Source organism: Pinus tabuliformis, chromosome 2_1 (assembly GCF_031772625.1).
Source record: "Pinus tabuliformis cultivar Carrire ecotype Pingquan chromosome 2_1, CPIR1, whole genome shotgun sequence".
Lineage (NCBI taxonomy): Eukaryota > Viridiplantae > Streptophyta > Pinopsida > Pinales > Pinaceae > Pinus > Pinus tabuliformis.
The window spans coordinates 483,692,856-483,714,091 of NC_142299.1; the positions used below are offsets into that span (position 1 = coordinate 483,692,856).

The 21,236-nt window shown below is 40.8% G+C and overlaps 2 pseudogenes; both read right to left on the reverse strand.

Moving 5' to 3' along the window:
- Positions 1-8,267: 8,267 nt before the first annotated feature.
- Positions 8,268-14,881, reverse strand: LOC149201013 (ubinuclein-1-like; annotated as a pseudogene).
- An 87-nt stretch (positions 14,882-14,968) lies between these two features.
- Positions 14,969-21,236, reverse strand: part of LOC149201014 (ubinuclein-1-like) — a 90,751-nt pseudogene continuing 84,483 nt past the window's right edge.

A 21,236-nucleotide genomic window follows, 5' to 3' on the forward strand; every position in this document is an offset into this window, starting at 1 on the left:
GTCTGGGCCAAGGTTGGCAATACTCGCCGACGAAAACTCAAAGCAAATAAGATATAAAATGCATGGCGACACTAAGTGATAGGAGAAGTGATTGATAGTGCATGCAAAACATGAATGAAATATTTAGCAAACAGATCAACATGCATGTGGGTGAAGCAGTTCGCTGGTTGGGTGAATATTCGTGCAAAACAGTTTCATGCATGCAACAATAGTGAGATAGCAACGAAAACTGAAACAGAGCTAGGAAAAGCTATTATACATGTAACTGACATCAAGCATTCAAAGAAATCAAGAAAACAACACTCATACAAGCAAATACACAAAAGGCGACAGAAATGCTGAACAAGACAAGTTGAGACCACTTACCTATGAATAGCTGGGCTGGATGTGTCGAAGGGTCCTGGATGTGTTGTGGGATGTCAGAGCTCCAAGGTCGATGTGAAAGAATGAGCTCTGATGCATAGAATAAATAATTTTTGGCTCATGACATGCATGCCACAAATCTAGGAAAAAGCAACACTTGGAGGGAAACTTCTAAAACAAATTTTCATGTAACCCCCGGCTGCTAAAAATATCTCCCTAAATCATGGGATGCCTTTTTCTATTCTGGGAAGAACCAGTCATGCATGCATGCAAGTCAAGTTTCCTCGGTCCTGGGTGGAACTGGTCAACCTGGCTGCTCATGCATGCATCTGATCAACTGCTTGAGTAAAATGCGCATTCCTAGTTGGGAGCTGGGCTAAATTCCTAGGAGGATTGTGTAGTTTCTAGGCAGAGTAGCTGACTGCTGCCCAGATTTGTGCAAATCCTAGGCTGAGTAGTCCTACTAGGGAAATTTGTTGGGAGTGTTGACTAACAGGATTGCACAATCCTGAAGCCCAACAGGCTGCTAGAGAGGATTGCGCAATTTCTAGAGGGAAGGCTAGTTTCCCTCCAGAAATGCGCAATTTTCTAGGGGAAGCTACTCACCCTGCAGCTGGACCATATCCGGGTGAACAACCTATGAGGGGAATAGATCAAACTGTGATTGACAAGTTGCTTTTGTGCATGAAAAGCACTGAAGCTTGTGTACTTGACGAAACAAGACAAAGTGCTGTGAAAGGTTGGTAGGGAGGCTTCAAAACAGGCTAAGGAAAAATTTGGGAGGGTGGTTGTAGCCGCTACAACACTAGGCGACACACTGGTAGAACTCCAGCTCTCTGAATGGACCTTGTTTGTGAAAAGAAAGTCTAACACCTCCGAAAGTATTGTTCAATTCTCAGCTCATCTTGGTTTCACACTAGCTTGACTGTAAGATGTAGCATCTGCCAAGCTCTTGGTCGATTGACACACATTCCAAGCAAAGACAACACAATTGTTTTGATTGGGGTTGATGGTTATATAGGTGCACAAGCAATATAGTCATCAGAGTATTAGTTTCATCTCTGGTGTTGCTCCACTACCAGTAGGCCTTTACAGTACCTTGGTGGAGTCACATAGGAACATAATAATGGCTCCGCTGCCAGCAAGCCTGGTCAGTACCCCGGCGGAGTTACTTGCATCACCTCCCTACATAGGAAGCTTTTCTCTTCTTTCGCCTGATTCATTTTTCATTTTGAATTTTTTGACTTTTCATTTTTTATTTTTTTTATTTTTTCAACTGTGCATAGCACTTATTTATTTCAGAGGTAGAAGAGGGATCCTGACTTATTGAGAGCAGAAGAGGTTGTTCCAACAGAGAAGTAGTTTATTATATCTCTTATGTTCCTGTTAAGGTTTTCCCCCTCACATTACTCTACTTGACTGAGCTGGCAAGGGTTAACACAAAAACAATCGACTAGAGAAGGTAATACTAGTTAGCACGTAAGTGTTGTGTTTTCACCAAGGTTCACTTCGAACAATATGTATTTTCCTTTAACGTATCATGGAGTTAAAGTAACAAGCTCTTCATATAGAGGCAAGATGACAGATAACTAAGTAGTGATAGCTGTACAATCCCTCTTGTACTTTACCTAGCTCGTTTCAAGGATCGTACATGATTTCATGAAAAACTGGCCTACGAACGAAACAAATGAATTAACAAACATCAAAACAAAGCAAAAACATAAGAAAAAGTGAAAGTGAAGCAAGTAAGTGAACAGGCAAGCAGACAAACAAGCAAACAAAGTGAATAAGAAAACAAGCATGCAAGCAAACTGACTGAAAGAAAACACTACTCCTACACTAACGATGCATGGGCATGATCACGTGAAGTGATATTTCCAATACAACCACCGACGCATTGGTAGACCCATGTTGGTGAAGGATTGGTCCACGAGTAACCCAGTTGTGCAAACCAGCAAACAAGAAAGACATAACAATGAAGACAACCACACTTCATGTTTGACAGTGCCCACAGGACCTAAGCGAGTGCAAGTGCATGACAAGCAGTCTGTGGACTTATCATGGTGTCGTGTAACACTGCGTGCAACTTTGAAGCATGAGCACACTCTTGACTAAGACATGCAAGCAAATGAAAGAAACAAAAATAACTTGTGTCATACACGTGTGCTTGTAATGTAAGATTCCTCCAATGCATGAGCGATGGGATCATGCAATTCGAGTTGAGGAGATGTGATCTATGTGTGAGGTGGATCTTCAATGCATACAGATGAGTGGTGAGGAGCCTTGGGTGATTGAAAAATTTCATGATCAGAAGTGAGACTCATGCCAAGAGAGTGAGGACCTGACATAACCATCAGCTCGGGCTGAAGTGCCTTGATAGTCTTGGGTGTTTCAACTTCATCATCAGGTAGATCATCATAAATCGGTGGCTTTAGAAAATCAACTATGATAGATTCATGATCGTGATCAAATATGGGAGTAAATGGATCACGACCACCACGATCAGAAAAATCAATGATTTCATCGACATCCTCATGATCAGATGAATTGAATAGAGGGTTAGATGAGAAGCAAACAAACTCATCCTCTGTGTTTCTAGAGAAGACAGATGAAATATCAAGTGGATTTTCAATGAATATCTTATCCTCTCGATTGTCGAATGATGGACCAACATCTGGTGAGTCCTGCGAGTGATCAACAATGGGTGCATCCGTGGATGAAGACACACATGCAAAATCATGGATGACAGGTTCATCAAAGATGTTAGGAAAGAACAGAGGGGGCTCGGACAAAAGGAGTCATCCTTCGTCGAGTGTTGATGCTCAAGCTCCCACTCATACTCTTCATGAATGACAATGCATGTTGGTTATACAACACCAAATCCGTCAATGGGCTGTTCCTCATTCACAACAAGTGAAGAGTTTGGAATGGACGAACACAAGACAACATCATCCAGAGGGACACCCAAGTGCGAAGACAGAGATCGTAGAAAAGAATGCATATGATAACTCAAAGGACTCACTGTTAGAACATTATATATTACGGAGCAATGGAACACATAAAATATTGCAGAAATATAAACACAGAAAACACACAAAACAAGAGAGACACAGATATACGTGGTTCACCCAGTTTGGGCTACGTCCACCCCGAACAGCCAGTCCTTCCTTTCTATTATCCAGCAAAATGAAGAGATACAACCTACAACAAAACCGTTGTAATATCCTCTGTTTTCTCTCACAGTCTCACCTCTATGTTTCTCGCTCACCGAATACACATCTATATCACAGCCTCAAATACAATACCCTCATATAAAGAGAGGGGTTGCCTTCTAGGGAAAAAAACCCTAAACTAAACATAAGTTCTACCGTCAGATCATCCGCCTAATGAACGGCCCAGATTGACTAGAAATTACTATACTTTTACAAGGCAATTTTACAGCTGTTTTTAGCTTCGGGGGTGCCGCCCCCCCTGGACCCCCCATGGCAGCGATCATTTTACGGGCGGCGTTGCCGCCCCATTTTGAACTGGGGTCCAAAATGCCGGTACTATAGAAGATAATCAGGCTCCACACCCAACACTCACAACCAAATTTGCGCGAAAATTTAGTAAAGTGATGTTGGGAGAATGTGAAAGATGAACAACTGTGTCAGCATGATCTTCAACATCACTAGGCAGTGGTGGAGTTGTTGAATGAGAGGAAGATGGACAATCAATGGAGACAGTGACCGCATCCATATGAGATTGCGTAGCTCCATCAATGAAGAATTTTGAGCGAGGCTTGATTTCAAGATTTCTCTTGGGATGGGTAGATTTCTTAAGGCAATACTCAAACTGGTCCCAAATATAAACAAATTTCATCTGGCTTCTCGAAGATTGAGACTGCAAGTCACGAAAGCACTGCTAAAAATCAATAACCGATTCATGCAGAGCCCTCCGTTTCTATAAAAATTTTCAATCAAGATGGTTTGGATCAAAATGATAGAACATGTCTTCAATGATATCACAGAAGTGCTCAAATGAGTGCACGCTATCATCCGGTAGGCTGAGCAACCAACGAAATGGAGATTCGCGAAGTGTGTATGCAAGCAAGAAACTGGCCTGTTCGTTAGAAAATTCATCTTCCTCATGAAGCATGGAAAGAAAATCATGTATGTACTTAGGCCAAGCCACTTCGCCTTCACCAATGATAATACATGAAAGTGGACAAGAGATCAAAAAACTTCCCCGTGATGGAGACATCTTCACGATTCGAAAAACACCGCAGGGGAAGAAGAATGGAGGACTCCATGAAAGATATGCAAAGGTTCAAAATTGGATGAGAAGACACAGCTTGTCATTTGGCTCTCCTTCTAGTGCCAGAAATGTTGAGGGTGTTGGACCCACTAACATGTCAAGGGGATCTCCCCGAGAAGTCCCAATTAGACCTTAGACCGTTTGGTGTAGGAGTCCCAACAGTGGGTCGTAAGGTAATGCCTTGACCGCAATGTCACACAGAGGCAAGTAAGATAACTCTATCAGTAGCAAGGGTGTGACCATTGCAGTGAGTCAAGGAAGGTGAATGAAAGGTTCTAACACATAAGGGTTGGGATGAGTGCACCCCTTGACAACCTGTATCAGTACTCAGTTGGGAAGGGAACACATGAGTGAAGATGCATCACAAGCTAGAAAGAAGATCAGTTGACAATCCAACGTGATGGTTAAACCATCAACACATCTGCAACAAGATTCATATAATTTCATATGAAGCAGTTCATACACAAATACGTAAGTTAAACAACACACATCATTAAAGCAACCAAATCAGTCCAACTACAATAACAACATATGCATGAAAATGTGTTGCCTCTTATTATATAAAGAAGTGTAAGTTGCAGTCATACAATACATCCATGTAAACCTGCTAGCCCCAATAGTGAAACGTTACAGCCACATCCACCTGCTCCTCCAAATATATGAACTAGCTCCATGCAATGGAGAAGCCAAGGCGCATTGCAATATTGTCCAAGCTCTTTCCAAGATAGTCTTATCAGAAGCTTGGCTGACCAAAAGCCTATACAATGAGTTATGAGGGGCTATTTATAGCAAAGGGTGGGGTGGCCCTTGACATTCCCCTTTGTGACTGTTCAACTACCCTCATGACTCTTCACCTACTCTATGACTATTACATTCATTATTGACACTTAACTTACACTTGACATGACTCAACATTACAATGCACATCTACCCATGTGAACACAATGGCTTGAGAAAGCCAAACTAGACATCACTCTGACTTAGACAACTATATAATTCCAACTACTCAACATCCTCATGCTAATCAACAGTAACATATTGATGCCAAGCTCTGTAGTCTCTGATAGTGTCCATGTGTTCCGTGGTGACATCCGTCTAAAACCTTACCTTTGCCTCCATAGCATCCAGGTACACTGGTCAGGCTCCTCTGTCCAACTCATTTGAAAGCATGCACATCATTATCTTCATTGTGACTAGACTAGCAACATACTTGTGCATGATGTCTACATTGATAGGCAGGTTTGGGTTGGTGGCGATGCACATCAACTCGTCGAAGTACGAGTCGTGCTCTAGTCAGACTTGCTTCTTGGTCTTTTCCTGGGTGAGAGTCCCAAGTTATGGGATCACATGTGTGCACACCACAACATCCATGCTCTTGAATACTTGTGCATGGGAAGATTGTATGCTAGTGATGAGTTGCGAGAGGTCCTCATAATTCCAGATCTGACTCTGGATACGTGCTTTCAACTCAACCGCATTTGGCCTCATCATCTTTGGCAAGTAAAGTGGGGGTCCCTTGTACTTCATCGGCCATGTTTGCATGTCATCAACAACAACCTGTATGTTCGTCAAGATGCATGCTCTCCTAGCACATCGCTACTTCCATCCATTGAGATGGACGACCACCTTGTGCACGGTATAAAACTTGGAGTAAAATGCTCGCATAACTGTGTCATGGGACAATACTTCATCTAGTATCACCTTCTTCAATTCAACTCGGGCGGACATTATCACCAAGTCTCCTCCTTTCTTGGCCACCTGTAGTTCCTTTTCCATTCACTCATTCTCAGTTATAAGAAAATGAACAATTGAGCTAGTTGTTTCGGCATACACTCTGGTTGCATCAACCAAAGCAGCTGGATGCTTGCGCACATCAATAACGATCACTTTTTCTTCAACTTGTGTAGGGGATGTTTGATCATCCAGAGTTGAAACTCTATGATACTGCACAACTCTATGTTGGGATTCATCAAAAGAGATGTTGTGCATCTCTTCTTCTAGATGATCACCAAGGATCTCAGTGACTCTTTGGTCATCTGAGACTTACTCTTCTTTTGAATGCATTACAGCGGGTGAGTTGACCTCTCTGTGGTGAGGCATGAGGTCGATGTTGTTAGCGCTCGAATCTGCCTCAGGCTGAATGAAGGCGAGGTTCAAGGCAACATCAAACCAAGCTCAGCCTCATAGCTAGCCCTACGAGGACAGGAGAGGGCTCTCTCCAGTAAATCTCGATAAAATGAGCAATAGGGCGCGAGATGACTTAAAATGGGAACTGATTTAGGCTAGTAAAATGAATTCAAATAAGAGATATTTGATTTAATCACTAAGTTGCTGGGCTGCATGGGACAAGGACAACAAGATGCAGAGATTTAACCAAAGGCACAGGATAATTTCATAAGGCGAGGTAGGCATGAGGTTTTAGCAATCGAATTGAATTTACATGAGGTGAAAAGACTTTAAGAAAGCTGAAAAGGGCAATAATGTATGAATCCTTTCCAGGCAGAAGAAAACACATAAAATCTGAACACTTCCTCAAGGCAGAGCAATGACCGAATTCTACCTTTCTCACTTGAAAGTATTCAGCTGGAAGCAATCATGAATGGACTGCAAAACAACACATGATACATATGAAACAGAGGGAAAAACACATGCAAAAAACTCATACCGCAAGAATCTTATAAATCAGAGCTGCACCATTTAATTAATCCTCTATCAAAACTGTACAACCAAACGCCGAGTTATTCCTCCACCGTTTCCTAGAACTCAGAACTCTTTACACATAAATTTTCATACAATAAATAGACTCAGGAATGGGAAAACAGATCGATTTGAGAATAGGGGTCGTTTCACCTAAAATCATGAGAATAGGAAAGGTCTGCTCTAAAAAGGAGCAGCGTTACATTTGTTTGTTGATGGCCAATTAAAAGACAGAATCTAGAGCGTGGACCCTTTGAATTGCAACTGCAGTTAAAAATAGACCATCGTTTCCTATCTTTCTGCTGCGGTGACTCTTCACCTTACGCTGGCCCTTTGAATCAAAAACTAATTTTTCAATAAAAACGGTTTTCCACTAAAATTTGCCTTTAATGAACGCACCCAGCTGCAATTTGCTAAGCTCAACACGTGTCTCTATTTTGCAGAAATTACTTATATCACTGGTCTGAGAGAGCTGGTCTAATGAAAGCGTAACAATGATCACCCTGCACACCTCCACTGTGAACCAAAACACTATGAAGAGTATATAAATTGCGCACACTTCTATCTGCATCTGGAGAGAGATATTTGCCATTGTCTCTGTCTATGTCAAGTGAAGTAGAAATTCATATCGATCATCTATCTTGACCATTGTGTCTCTCATGAAATCATATTCAACGCTTCAACTGAAGTTGTAGTACGGGAGGAAAACCAAGGAAAAGAACACCTTTTCTTGCCTTCTGAAGTCCATACTGCTCGGCATGATATTTGTTATCACCATCAAGTTTTTTCAACTTCAAGATACTTATCAAATGAAGCATAGACATCTCGGCAGCCTTCTTGGTCCAGCTTGTTCGTTTCCTTCTCTTCAAAAGAACACACTTTCATATGCCCTGTATATGTATTTTCTATACCTAAATCTGTTTTTGGTTTACTTTTTTCTTTTTCTTTTTTGATGGGATTCCTACACATTTATTCCATTCAATTTCCCAATCTGAACCCTTATTCTCACCTTTTTCAAAATACTTTTGTTTTCGGTCAACAATAGATGAAGACTTTGGATCTGCAATCTTGTATTGCAGTATATTACCTCTATTTAAAGATTCATTATGAACTTGCTCCACCATAGTTTGCTTGTCACGAGGAGTTGAATCTTCACAGCTGGGATTAGAAACAGTTCCAGTAGTCACATCTCCATTCCATCCATCGGTACTCAATTTTACTGGAGCCTTCTTTCGTTTAGTTGTCTGTCCACCACCATTAGTAATCTTATTCAATTTCTTTTTTCGCTCCTTTTCTCTATAGACTGCATGTCTTATGCCATTGTTGTCCATCCAACCTTCTGGCCAAAGTTCAACAAGCTCTATGTATAGTTTCTTTATTTGTGGGCCTTTGTGTTCATCCATTCCCTCAACATACTGATCATAGAGATCACAAAGTCGGTCTTCGGTTGCATAATCCCACTTGTAGCATCCATTCAATTTTCCTTTTTCTACAGAGGTTGACACTGCTTGTAAATCATCCAATGAACCTTCTTGCCTGCTTTCCTGAGCTTGCAAAGAAGATACTTGCATTTGGACCATTTCAGTCACCTCCTTTTTTATTTGTTCAAGCCTACCTTCTTTTTCCTGCTTGGCCGAGATTCCTGATGCAATCATTTCCTTCAAGTTTCTCTTCAATGTTTTAAGCCGCATTACATGGCCTAAAATGCCCATAAGACGATTAATTACATCATTCGAGATTTTTCCTTGTTTTGCCGCCAACCTAGCTACTTTGCCAAGCTTTTGCTTGACATCATGAGGTATACGCTTTTTCACCACTTGGCATGACTGATCTGATTCTCGAATGTCAGTAGAAGGTGGACACAATTCAGCAACTCCCTTTTCCAAATCTTGGAAGGCTTTGTCCAGAATAGTGCATTTAGGCCTTGCAGGACTAGCTTCCTTATGAAGCGGTAGTGAAGGTTTGATTTTGGAGGTCGATATCTGGTATACAACAGGATTCACATCCCCTGAATCGTCACCTTCTTCAAATTTCTAAAAGGCTATACTTTTATTGGAGGTTGACATATCATTTGCACACTTCATCAATTGTCTTGTATGGCATTCAGTTCCAAGAGTTGCATGTTTATCTGAGTGATATTGCATATCACCATCTGAAGGTTCAGCCATGATTGCCTTCTTGACAGTGGTTTCTTTAGAGCCTGCAATCGAAATATTTGGAATTGCCCCATCCTTATTAAACACCTCAATGCCTACGACAGTTGGCTCTGTTTTACAATGAACTTCTTTGCATCTCTCAGCTTTTAATGAACTGGGCCCAACGTGAACATTTCCTGGTTTTGATTCTTGCTTTTTCAATGGTTTTTCATCTGAATATTCACCAACAGAAAGACAAGTGATATCCTGACCAGAGCTTGTGGCATTCATACCCACCAAAGGTCCACTTCTTGCAGCTGCCTTTATTCGAAGAGCACCCGTCTTTGACAATTTGCTTGGAATCTCTTCATCATTTGGCATCTTCTTGGTATCTTTCCTTCTCCTTTTCTTTGGAGCAAGCACGGGAGAGGCAGCAGGCTCATTCGAGTGTTCTAATTTCCCTCTGTTGATGAAAAAATCCTGTGTGCTTTGTCTTTCCCCCATCAACTGAGAAGTACTCATCCAATTCTGTATCATCTATAAATGAGTCTTCAGTATCATACTGGTCGTCGTCTGGAATTTTATCTAGCTCTTCTTCATCACTACTTCCAGTTCCCTTGTACAAATGTTCGATCCTCTCAATAACTGCACTAAATCAATGTGAAGGAGCTGAAACCGGATCCGTCTACACAACAAAATCCCCAGTTGTGGCCTCTGGAGCAATTCGAGCCTCCAAAGCAGGGTGAGCTTCGACGGGTGGTTCAACAGGACGAGACTGAATGGCCTTCTGAGGATCTTTAATCAATTTCTTCCATGAAACAAATGTGGTCTCGTCCGTCTTCAGTTCTATATGGAATCGTTGTCTTCCCGGTGAAAGCCGACTACCGATGAGGTTTCTTCCACCATTGTTTCTCTGTACTGCCAGAACAAATTATTATTATTATTATTCAATAAATCAATCCCCGTTATGGTCTCACCATATAACCAAGCTCCACTAGCTTCCGGATTTCTGTCCACCGAAGAAGAAGATCAAAACTTTCCTCACTCATAGAATTATTACGACTGTTTTATACTCATTATATTATATCCTTCCTCAATTGGAAGATTACTAAAAAAATCAGGGATTTAAAATGTATTTCGAATTTATAAAGCGGAGAAGTTATTGCTATGACCAGAGCAATTTTGAATTTGAAATTTATAAGCGGTGGCACAATTTCTGTGGTTCTCCGGCTCTGTGCGCCGCGAGCATAGCTAGTGCGCCGCGCGCTTGTAAATTTCCACTAGCAATTTTAGCTCAGTGCGCCACGCGCTCCTTGTATGCGCCGCACGCTCCTTGTATGTGCCATGCGCACTGTCAACACATGTCGGCCTCTCCAACACTGAAATTCACTCTTCAACCTCCAAATTCGGCTTTCTCCTTTGGATTTTTGTGAATGTTTGACATGTAGATAGGTTGTCAAAAACAATGGATTTGATTTACAATTTAATATAGCTCTGCTTTTTTGCAGCTCGACATTTGGCATGAATTTAATTTTGTTTTTTTTTAATTTGATTTTCTTGGCTTGGGAAATGATACTTTGGCTAATGTTTTGCAGGGTAATTGGCACAAGATTTCGACTAGACTTTAGCAAAACCCACTGGTTGAAAATTTTCACACTGAATTCTGTTCTCGATGGCTTTCGACTCTTGGGCTGAAAAAAGAAGTTTCTTTGTTGCGTTTTGCAGGAATGTCAGCATGTCTTTGGCAAGGTGACATAGAGCTTGCATTTGAAATCTTCAAGACGGAAAATTACATGGTTATTACAAACAACTAATTTGCCAATTTCTTCTCCAAAACAGGGTTTTGGAGAAGAATCATCCTTGAGCATTACTGATGATGAAACTCTTGAAATAAGAAACTTATTGAACCTTCCTCTGGCCTGCAAGCGTTATTTCATACTTCTGGAGACAAATCCTAGACCTAGAAACTGAGAAGACTCTTTTTGACCAAAATAGCATCTGATGACTGCAAATGACGAGAAATGAAACTTGTTGAATTTGACTCTGATAGAGGACTGACAAGACTGAGTCTAACATTGGCTCCAATTGGGATGGCAGCTGCCGCTCCGTGGAGGTGCCAAGAACAGCAGATCTCTGGAAGAGCTAGACAGTGCCTTCGTCCATTGGGCTATGGAGTCCATTATTCCGACAAACCAACATGACTCAATTTATTGACTGAAACTTGACTCAAACTGACTCAATGCAAACTGAAATGACTGAAAAACTTGACTCTAACAAACTAACTCAAAATGGCAAAGACCTGGACTTAAAGCTTGGTGGCAGTACATGGCCACCTGTGTTTCTTACAAGACAATATATCCTCAAACTATATCAAAATTCCAATGCAACCACTCAAGAAGATGGCTTCTTGACTGATTCTTCCTATCAGATCTTCTGGTCAACAATACAAACTGATCACTGGGCATCCAAAAACATAGTTGACCATGATCTCCTTCATCACTGAACACTGCAATAAACACTTTCACAGCTGACTGCAACAGATTGGCCATTGGATCCTGAAAAACATGAAGATTTACCTCCTGCTGAAAGAACAAGGTGTCCTTTTCACCTGCTTCTGATCTTTCTTCAAAATGTACTTCAGTAAAAATCTGCTCCTGGTCCCCAAAAAATTCTGAACAAATAGATGAGCAGATCTCTTCTTGGAAAAACATTTCAACACATGAAACATATGAAGAAGAATCTGAATGGAAATCTTGAATGTTTTGATCTTCTGTGGTGTGAATGTACTGTAGGTCATCTTCATATGATATGATAGCCAGGTTTTCATGTTCCTTATTACATTCATTAATCATAAGAAGAGAAACTTCATATGATTCTTGAAGCGCACAAATGACATTTCTACCGTCTACTAAAGATTCATCCAAAGGAACCTTTTCACCTACTTGAACAAAGATATCCTCTTGCTGTTCATGAATAGACTAGATTACCTTGGTAGGAAGGTTGTGTTCTGATGAGATGAGGGCAGTTAGGCCTGTAACTCTGTCTTCTTCATTTGAGGCAGCCTCAACAATGCAATTCTCTTCTATGAGATCCGGAACAACATGTTTTTCCTCATCACAATCTGTCTCTTGATCTGGTTTATCATCATCATTTTCGGAGATTGGAACATCATTTTCCTGCGTATCCTCATTTATTTCAACCAGATCTGAAATAGTACTTCTTTTTTCATCATTTTCAATCATATGGAAATCTTTAACCTACTGATTTTGATCCTGCTGCAAAGTTTCCTCTAGGAGTTCTGTAGGCTGCTGAAACAGATTTTCATACAATGCTTCCATGATTTCTTCATCCATAAAAGTATCATCCTCATAGTATTTTTCAAGGCTTTCAATAAAACCATCAGCGTATTTGCAACAGTCATGAACTAAATTTAATGCTGGATAAGAGTCTTCATACTTCTCAACGAACATGGCATGAAAATCCTTTAGACAATAAATGGAAGCAGGTGGCAAACTTTCATACCAAGATCGGGCTTCGTCTACCAGAGTAGCCATAAACATTTTCATCAAACAGTCTTCAGGAAACTCGATCTTTAATTTATGCACGTGAATGTGAAATTTCACCAGATGAAGAGCAGCGTCATTACCTTTCACATTTATGAACACAGGCAAATTCTTTGACCAATCTAGCTTGGGCATTTTATTTGGAAAACCTGGGATGTGATCTCGGCTCATGGGAGTGTATCTTCTTGCAATCTGATCCATCTTGAAAATGTCAAAGCTACTGATCCCTCTGCAGTGGAGTCACCATGAAACACCGGTTGCTGGATCCTTCAGTGAAAGGAGTCACCAGGTGAATGATTTCAGTCGTCTTCTTATGTCTAATCGTTGTTCACCATCAACAATCAGCTCTGAACTTGAGATATGTACTGGGGCAAAACAATCTTCAAGCAAACCATTTCGCTCCCCAGTATGGTCGCCACTATGTTAGCACTCAAATCTGCCTCAGGCTGAATGAAGGCGAGGTTCAAGGCAACATCAAACCAAGCTCAGCCTCGTAGCTAGCCCTACGAGGACAGGAGAGGGCTCTCTCCAGTCAATCTCGATAAAATGAGCAATAGGGTGCGAGATGACTTAAAATGGGAACTGATTTAGGCTAGTAAAATGAATTTGAATGAGAGATATTTGATTTAATGACTAAGTTGCTGGGCTGCATGGGACAAGGACAGCAAGATGCAGAGATTTAACCAAAGGCACAGGATATTTCATAAGGCGAGATAGGCATGAGGTTTTAGCAATCGAATTGAATTTACATGAGGTGAAAAGACTTTAAGAAAGTTGGAAAGGGCATTAATGTATGAATCCTTTCCAGGCAGAAGAAAACACATAAAATCTGAACACTTCCTCAAGGCAGAGCAATGACTGAATTCTACCTTTCTCACTTGAAAGTATTCAGCTGGAAACAATCATGAATGGACTGCAAAACAACACATGATACATATGAAACAGAGGGAAAAACACATGCAAAAAACTCATACCGCAAGAATCTTATAAATCAGAGCTGCACCATTTAATTAATCCTCTGTCAAAACTGTACAGCCAAACACTGAGTTATTCCTCCACCGTTTCCCAGAACTCAGAACTCTTTACACATAATTTTCATACAATAAATAGACTCAGGAATGGGAAAACAGATCGATTTGAGAATAGGGGCCGTTTCACCTAAAATCATGAGAATAGGAAAGGTCTGCTCTAAAAAGGAGCAGCGTTACATTTGTTTGTTGATGGCCAATTAAAAGATAGAATCTGGAGTGTAGACCCTTTGAATTGCAACTGCAGTTAAAAATATACCATCGGTTCCTATCTTTCTGCTGCGGTGACTCTTCACCTTACGCTAGCCCTTTGAATCAAAAACTAATTTTTCAATAAACGGTTTTCCACTAAAATTTGCCTTTAATGAACGCACCCAGCTACAATTTGCTAAGCTCAACACGTGTCTCTATTTTGCAGAAATTACTTATATCACTGGTCTGAGAGAGCTGGTCTAATGAAAGCGTAACAATGATCACCCTGCACACCTCCACTGTGAACCAAAACACTATGAAGAGTATATAAATTGCGCACACTTCTATCTGCATCTGGAGAGAGATATCTGCCATTGTCTCTGTCTATGTCAAGTGAATTAGAAATTCATATCGATCATCTATCTTAACCATTGTGTCTCGTATGAAATCATATTCAACACTTCAACTGAAGTTGTAGTACGGGAGGAAAACCAAGGAAAAGAACACCTTTTCTTGCCTTCTGAAGTCCATACTGCTCGGCATGATATTTGTTATCACCATCAAGTTTTCTCAACTTCAAGATACTTATCAAATGAAGCATAGACATCTCGGCAGCCTTCTTGGTCCAGCGTGTTCGTTTCCTTCTCTTCAAAGGAACACGCTTTCATATGCCCTGTATATGTATTTTCTATACCTAAATCTGTTTTTGGTTTACTTTTTTCTTTTTCTTTTTCGATGGGATTCCTACACATTTATTCCATTCAATTTCCCAATCTGAACCCTTATTCTCACCTTTTTCAAAATACTTCTGTTTTCGGTCAATAATAGATGAAGACTTTGGATCTGCAATCCTGTATTGCAGTATATTACCTCTATTTAAAGATTCATTATGAACTTGCTCCACCATAGTTTGCTTGTCACGAGGAGTTGAATCTTCACAGCTGGGATTAGAAACAGTTCCAGTATTCACATCTCCATTCCATCCGTCGGTACTCAATTTTACTGGAGCCTTCTTTCGTTTAGTCGTCTCTCCACCACCATTAGTAATCTTATTCAATTTCTTTTTTCGCTCCTTTGCTCTATAGACTGCATGTTTTATGCCATTGTTGTCCATCCAACCTTCTGGCCAAAGTTCAGCAAGCTCTATGTATAGTTTCTTTATTTGTGGGCCTTTGTGTTCATCCATTCCCTCAACATACTGATCATAGAGATCACAAAGTCGGTCTTCGGTTGCATAATCCCACTTGTAGCATCCATTCAATTTTCCTTTTTCTACAGAGGTTGACACTGCTTGTAAATCATCCAATGAACCTTCTTGCCTGCTTTCCTGAGCTTGCAAAGAAGATACTTGCATTTGGACCATTTCAGTCACCTCCTTTTTTATGTGTTCAAGCCTACCTTCTTTTTCCTGCTTGGTCGAGATTCCTGATGCAATCATTTCCTTCAAGTTTCTCTTCAATGTTTTAAGCCGCATTACATGGCCTAAAATGCCCATAAGACGATTAATTACATCATTTGAGATTTTTCCTTGTTTTTCCGCCAACCTAGCTACTTTGCCAAGCTTTTTCTTGACATCACGAGGTATACGCTTTTTCACCACTTGATATGACTGATCTGATTCTCGAATGTCAGTAGAAGGTGGACAAAATTCAGCAACTCCCTTTTCCAAATCTTGGAAGGCTTTGTCCAAAATAGTGCATTTAGGCCTTGCGGGACTAGCTTCCTTATGAAGCGGTAGTGAAGGTTTGACTTTGGAGGTCGATATCTAATATACAACAGGATTCACATCCACTGAATCGTCACCTTCTTCAACTTTCTCAAAGGCTCTACTTTTATTGGAGGTTGACATATCATTTGCACACTTCATCAATTGTTTTGTATGGCATTTAGTTCCAAGAGTTGCATGTTTATCTGAGTGATATTGCATATCACCATCTGAAGGTTCAACCATGATTGCCTTCTTGACAGTGGTTTCTTTAGAGCCTGCAATCGAAATATTTGGAATTTCCCCATCCTTATTAAACACCTCAATGCCTACGACAATTGGCTCTGTTTTACAAAGAACTTCTTTGCATCTCTCAACTTTTAATGAACTGGGCCCAACATGAACATTTCCTGGTTTTGATTCTTGCTTTTTCAATGGTTTTTTATCTAAATATTCACCAACAGAAAGACAAGTGATATCCTGACCAGAGTTTGTGGCATTCATACCCACCAAAGGTCCACTTCTTGCAGCTGCCTTTATTCAAAGAGCACTCATCTTTGAAAATTTGCTTGGAATCTCTTCATCATTTGGCATCTTCTTGGTATCTTTCCTTCTCCTTTTCTTTGGATCAAGCACGGGAGAGGTAGCAGGCTCATTCGAGTGTTCTAATTTCCCTCTTTTGATGAAAAAATCCTATGTGCTTTGTCTTTCCCCCATCAACTGAGAAGTACTCATCCAGTTTTGTATCATCTATAAATGAGTCTTCAGTATCATACTGGTCGTCGTCTGGAATTTTATCTAGCTCTTCTTCATCACTACTTCTATTTCCCTTGTACAAACGTTCGATCCTCTCAATAACTGCACTAAATCGATGTGAAGGAGTTGAAACCGGATCCGTCTACACAACAGAATCCCCAGTTGTGGCCTCTGGAGCAATCTAAGCCTCCAAAGCAGGGTGAGCTCCGACAGGTGGTTCAACAGGATGAGACTGAACGACCTTCTGAGAATCTTTAATCAATTTCTTCCATGAAACAAATGTGGTCTCGTCCATCTTCAGTTCTATATGGAATCGTTGTCTTCCCGGTGAAAGCCGACTACCGACGAGGTTTCTTCCACGATTGTTTCTCTGTACTGCCAAAACAAATTATTATTATTATTATTCAATAAATCAATCCCCGTTATGGTCTCACCATATAACCAAGCTCCACCAGCTTTCGGATTTCTGTCCACCGAAGAAGAAGATCAAAACTTTCCCGAAGAATATCAAAACTTTCCTCACTCACAGAATTATTACGACTGTCTTATACTCATTATATTATATCCTTCCTCAATTGGAAGATTACTAAAAAAATCGGGGATTTAAAATGTATTTCGAATTTATAAAGCGGAGAAGTTATTGGTGTGACCGGAGCAATTTTGAATTTGAAATTTATAAGCGGTGGCACAATTTCTGTGGTGTTCCGGCTCTATGCGCCGCGCTGGTCTGGTGTGCCACACGCTTGTAAATTTCCATTAGCAATTTTAGTTCAGTGCGCCGCACGCATCCTATGCGCCATGCGCTTCTTGTATGCGTCGCGCGCACTGTCAACACACTGTCGGCCTCTCCAACACTGAAATTCACTCTTCAACCTCCAAATTCGGCTTTCTCCTTTGGATTTTTGTGAATGTTTGACATGCAGATAGGTTGTCAAAAACAATGGATTTGATTTACAATTTAATATAGCTCTGCTCTTTTGCAGCTCGACATTTGGCATGAATTTAATGTTGTTTTTTTTATTTGATTTTCTTGGCTTGGGCAATGATACTTTGGCTAATTTTTTGCAGGGTAATTGGCACAAGATTTCGACTAGACTTTAGCAAAACCCACTGGTTGAAAATTTTCACACTGAATTCTGTTCTCGATGGCTTTCGACTCTTGGACTGAAAAAAGAAGTTTCTTTGTTGCATTTTGCAGGAATGTCAGCATGTCTTTGGCAAGGTGACATAGAGCCTGCATTTGAAATCTTCAAGACGGAAAATTACATGGTTACTACAAACAAATAATTTGCCAATTTCTTCTCCAAAACAGGGTTTTGGAGAAGAATCATCCTTGAGCATTACTGATGATGAAACTCTTCAAATAAGAAACTTAATTAACCTTCCTCTGGCCTGCAAGCGTTATTTCACACTTCTGGAGACAAATCCTAGACCTAGAAACTAAGAAGATTCTTTTTGACCAAAATAGCATCTGATGACTGCAAATGACGAGAAATGAAACTTGGTGAATTTGACTCTAACAAAGGACTGACAAGACTGAGTCTAACAGGTGTCCTGTTCCAACTCCTGCTGCTCCATTTCTGCATCCAACTATTGAAGTGCATGTTCTATCTCATGAGTAAAGTCTTGCCCCTGTGATGGTTGTTGCCTAATTCCAGTTGTTAAGATGAATTGAATACTTGTACAGGTGCTGCTTCATCTGTTTGCACGTGATGCACCCCCTGCTGTATCTACTGTTGTTGCACTTCCTTCTCTTGTTTGCACAGCTCTTGTTCCTTTCGGAGTTGCTCTCTCAGCTCATGCAACTCCTTCTCTACTTCTTCCATTCTCTTCTTATCCTTCTACCTTCGCACAATTTGCTTGTTGCGTTGCTGCCTCTTTACCTCTATTGCCATAACTACTTTCTCTACAAGTGGATCTACTTGAAACTTGCATCTTTGCTCCTCCTCCATGTGATCGACAATATTCCTCTTCCCTTTGTTGCGCACTGGTATGCTAGGCTCTACTGCCACTACTACTACTGCTGGTGCTCTCTGTGATGTTGCTTCATGCTGCTTTGCTAACCACTCCACAACGAATCTGATTGGTTCATTGGGTCTGGAGAAATTGTAGCAATATCTCCATGGGTCCTCGTCGGCCCAATGAAACACCCCATAGATCTAGTTGAACTAAACTCTCATGCAGTAATCCTTCACAATGAAATGTGGGCCATATGGATTGTAGCTTCAGAGGTTGAACGAGTATTTCTTCATCAGTTTTGCTTCGACATCCGCTTGCTCGATACTCCGGATCTCATATAACCCAATTCGCAATGGAAGAGTGGGCCAAGGCACCTTCTTCTTCCACTGCAATCTAGCTGTCAATCCTGCTGAGATGTGATAGCCTACTTCCTGCATGACAAGTATGTCCAAGGCAAACTTTGGCAGAACATGCGGAGGCTTCTTTGCACTGAAAATTCAGATGAAAGTGTTGAACAGTGAGGCATACCAAACTGCAATACCTATCAATGCTTCCATTGCTTCCTTTGACATGCAGGGTGGATCTTGTTTAAATATCATTTTGTACAAAGGGATGACAAAATGGTTGGAAAGTTGTGTGATTACTCCTTTGAAGCTGCATTCGGACAACAACTTGAAATATGTGTTCACAACAGTCTCCAATGGTGACCAAGCCCACTCCAAACTCGGAACTCATGTTGGGCACGTACTGCATCTAGGATGTAGGCAGACATGTAAATCTCTACATGCATACCTTCGGGTGACTATTGAGCCTTCGTGACTTTCTCCTTCAGCTGATGAGCCAATATGCCAAACCAGTTACATGGTTTTCCTTCTCTAGCCACTTGGTCCAGTACAAACACCCAACTCTATGGGAAGGTTTCCATGATTTCTTGGCCATACAGTCGAAAAGAAAATATGATCAAGTATTGGTATGCCTTCCTCAATATCTTTGTCTTATAGACTTGGTTGAGTGTCATCCTGAAATGTGTTGGCTCTTTTACTCAATCCTTCAAAATGTCTCTGGAGTTAGCACTACTATTGGGTAAGCTGAATGGAGTCTCCATGACAGTCGCGGGCTTTGAAATTTGATACATCTCATCATAATCCTATTCCCAGAAGGTCGCAAGCTTCGTCCCACTAAAATTGCTCAAGGTCATCGTCTCAGGATCAGTGTGAGAGACGATCTAGTATATCATGTCTGCACATGGGAACACGACATATCTACATGCAATCTGGTATAAGACAGACTTGTGAATGTCCACCTACACCTAACGGTCTTCGAGGTGTTCTCCAAAAGTGCCTACAAATGTTTCATTGACTTCTTACCACTTCAGTTTGATGTCCTTGTCTAGATACACCTTTGTATCTTCATAGATTGGTAGACTAGAGGACATTTGCTCAGCTGCTGCTCCAACTATATTTCCATCAGTGTCTTGAGATCCTATTCTCTTGGAAGCCATTGGACAGATGAACACCTGAAAGATCTGGAGACAAGAAACATGCATGGAAAGAAATTTGTCAGCAAAAACAAAGCAAATTCCGGGGAAAGACACATCACATACCTGGGAAACTGATGGGCAAGATTGCATAATTTCTTCTGGAAGGCTGGGTGACTGGCTGCCAAAATTGTGTAAAAGGAAGTCTGGGTTGTCTGAGAGGCAAGACTGACTGCTGTATTTTCACAATGCGCAATCTAGACTGGCTGTTGGCTGCTAATATTGTGCAATGCGTAATTCTAGCTGGGAACTACTGGAGGCCCAGGGAATGGTTTGCGCAATTTCCTGGACCAGCAATCACTATCATCTAGAAATGTGAAAAAAAAGTCCTGGAGGCCAGTGCTGGGTAAAAATGCACATTTATGGAGAGGAAGGAAGAGCCTTCCTTCCCTAGATTGCACAAAGCAATGTTAGTGAGACAGAGTTCGGGCCAAGGTTGGCCTGACTCGCCAACATGCAACTGAAAGAAAATAAGACAGTGAATGCATGGTGACACTAAGTGGTAGCAAAATTGATTGATAGTGCATTCAAAACATGAATGAAAGATTTAGCAAACATATCAACATGCACGTGGGTGAAGCAGTTTGTCGGTTGGGCGAATGTTCGTGTAAAACAGTTTCATGCATGCAACAACAATGAGATAACAACAAAAATTGAAACAGAGCTAGGACAAGATAGTATACATGTAAATGATAGCAAGGGTTCAAAGAAATCAATAAAACAACACTCATACAAGCGAATACACAAAAAGCAACAGAAATATTGAACAAGACAAGTTGAGACCACTTACTCATGAATAGCTAAGACAGATGTGTCGAAGAGTCCTGGATGTGCTCTAAGATGTCAGAGCTCCAAGATCGATGTGAAATAATAAGCTCTGATGCATCTAATAAATAATTTTGGACTCATGATGCGCATGCCACAAATATAGGAAAAAGCGACACTTGGATGGAAACTTTTAAAACAACTTTGCATGTAACCCTCAACTGCTAGAAATAGCTCTCT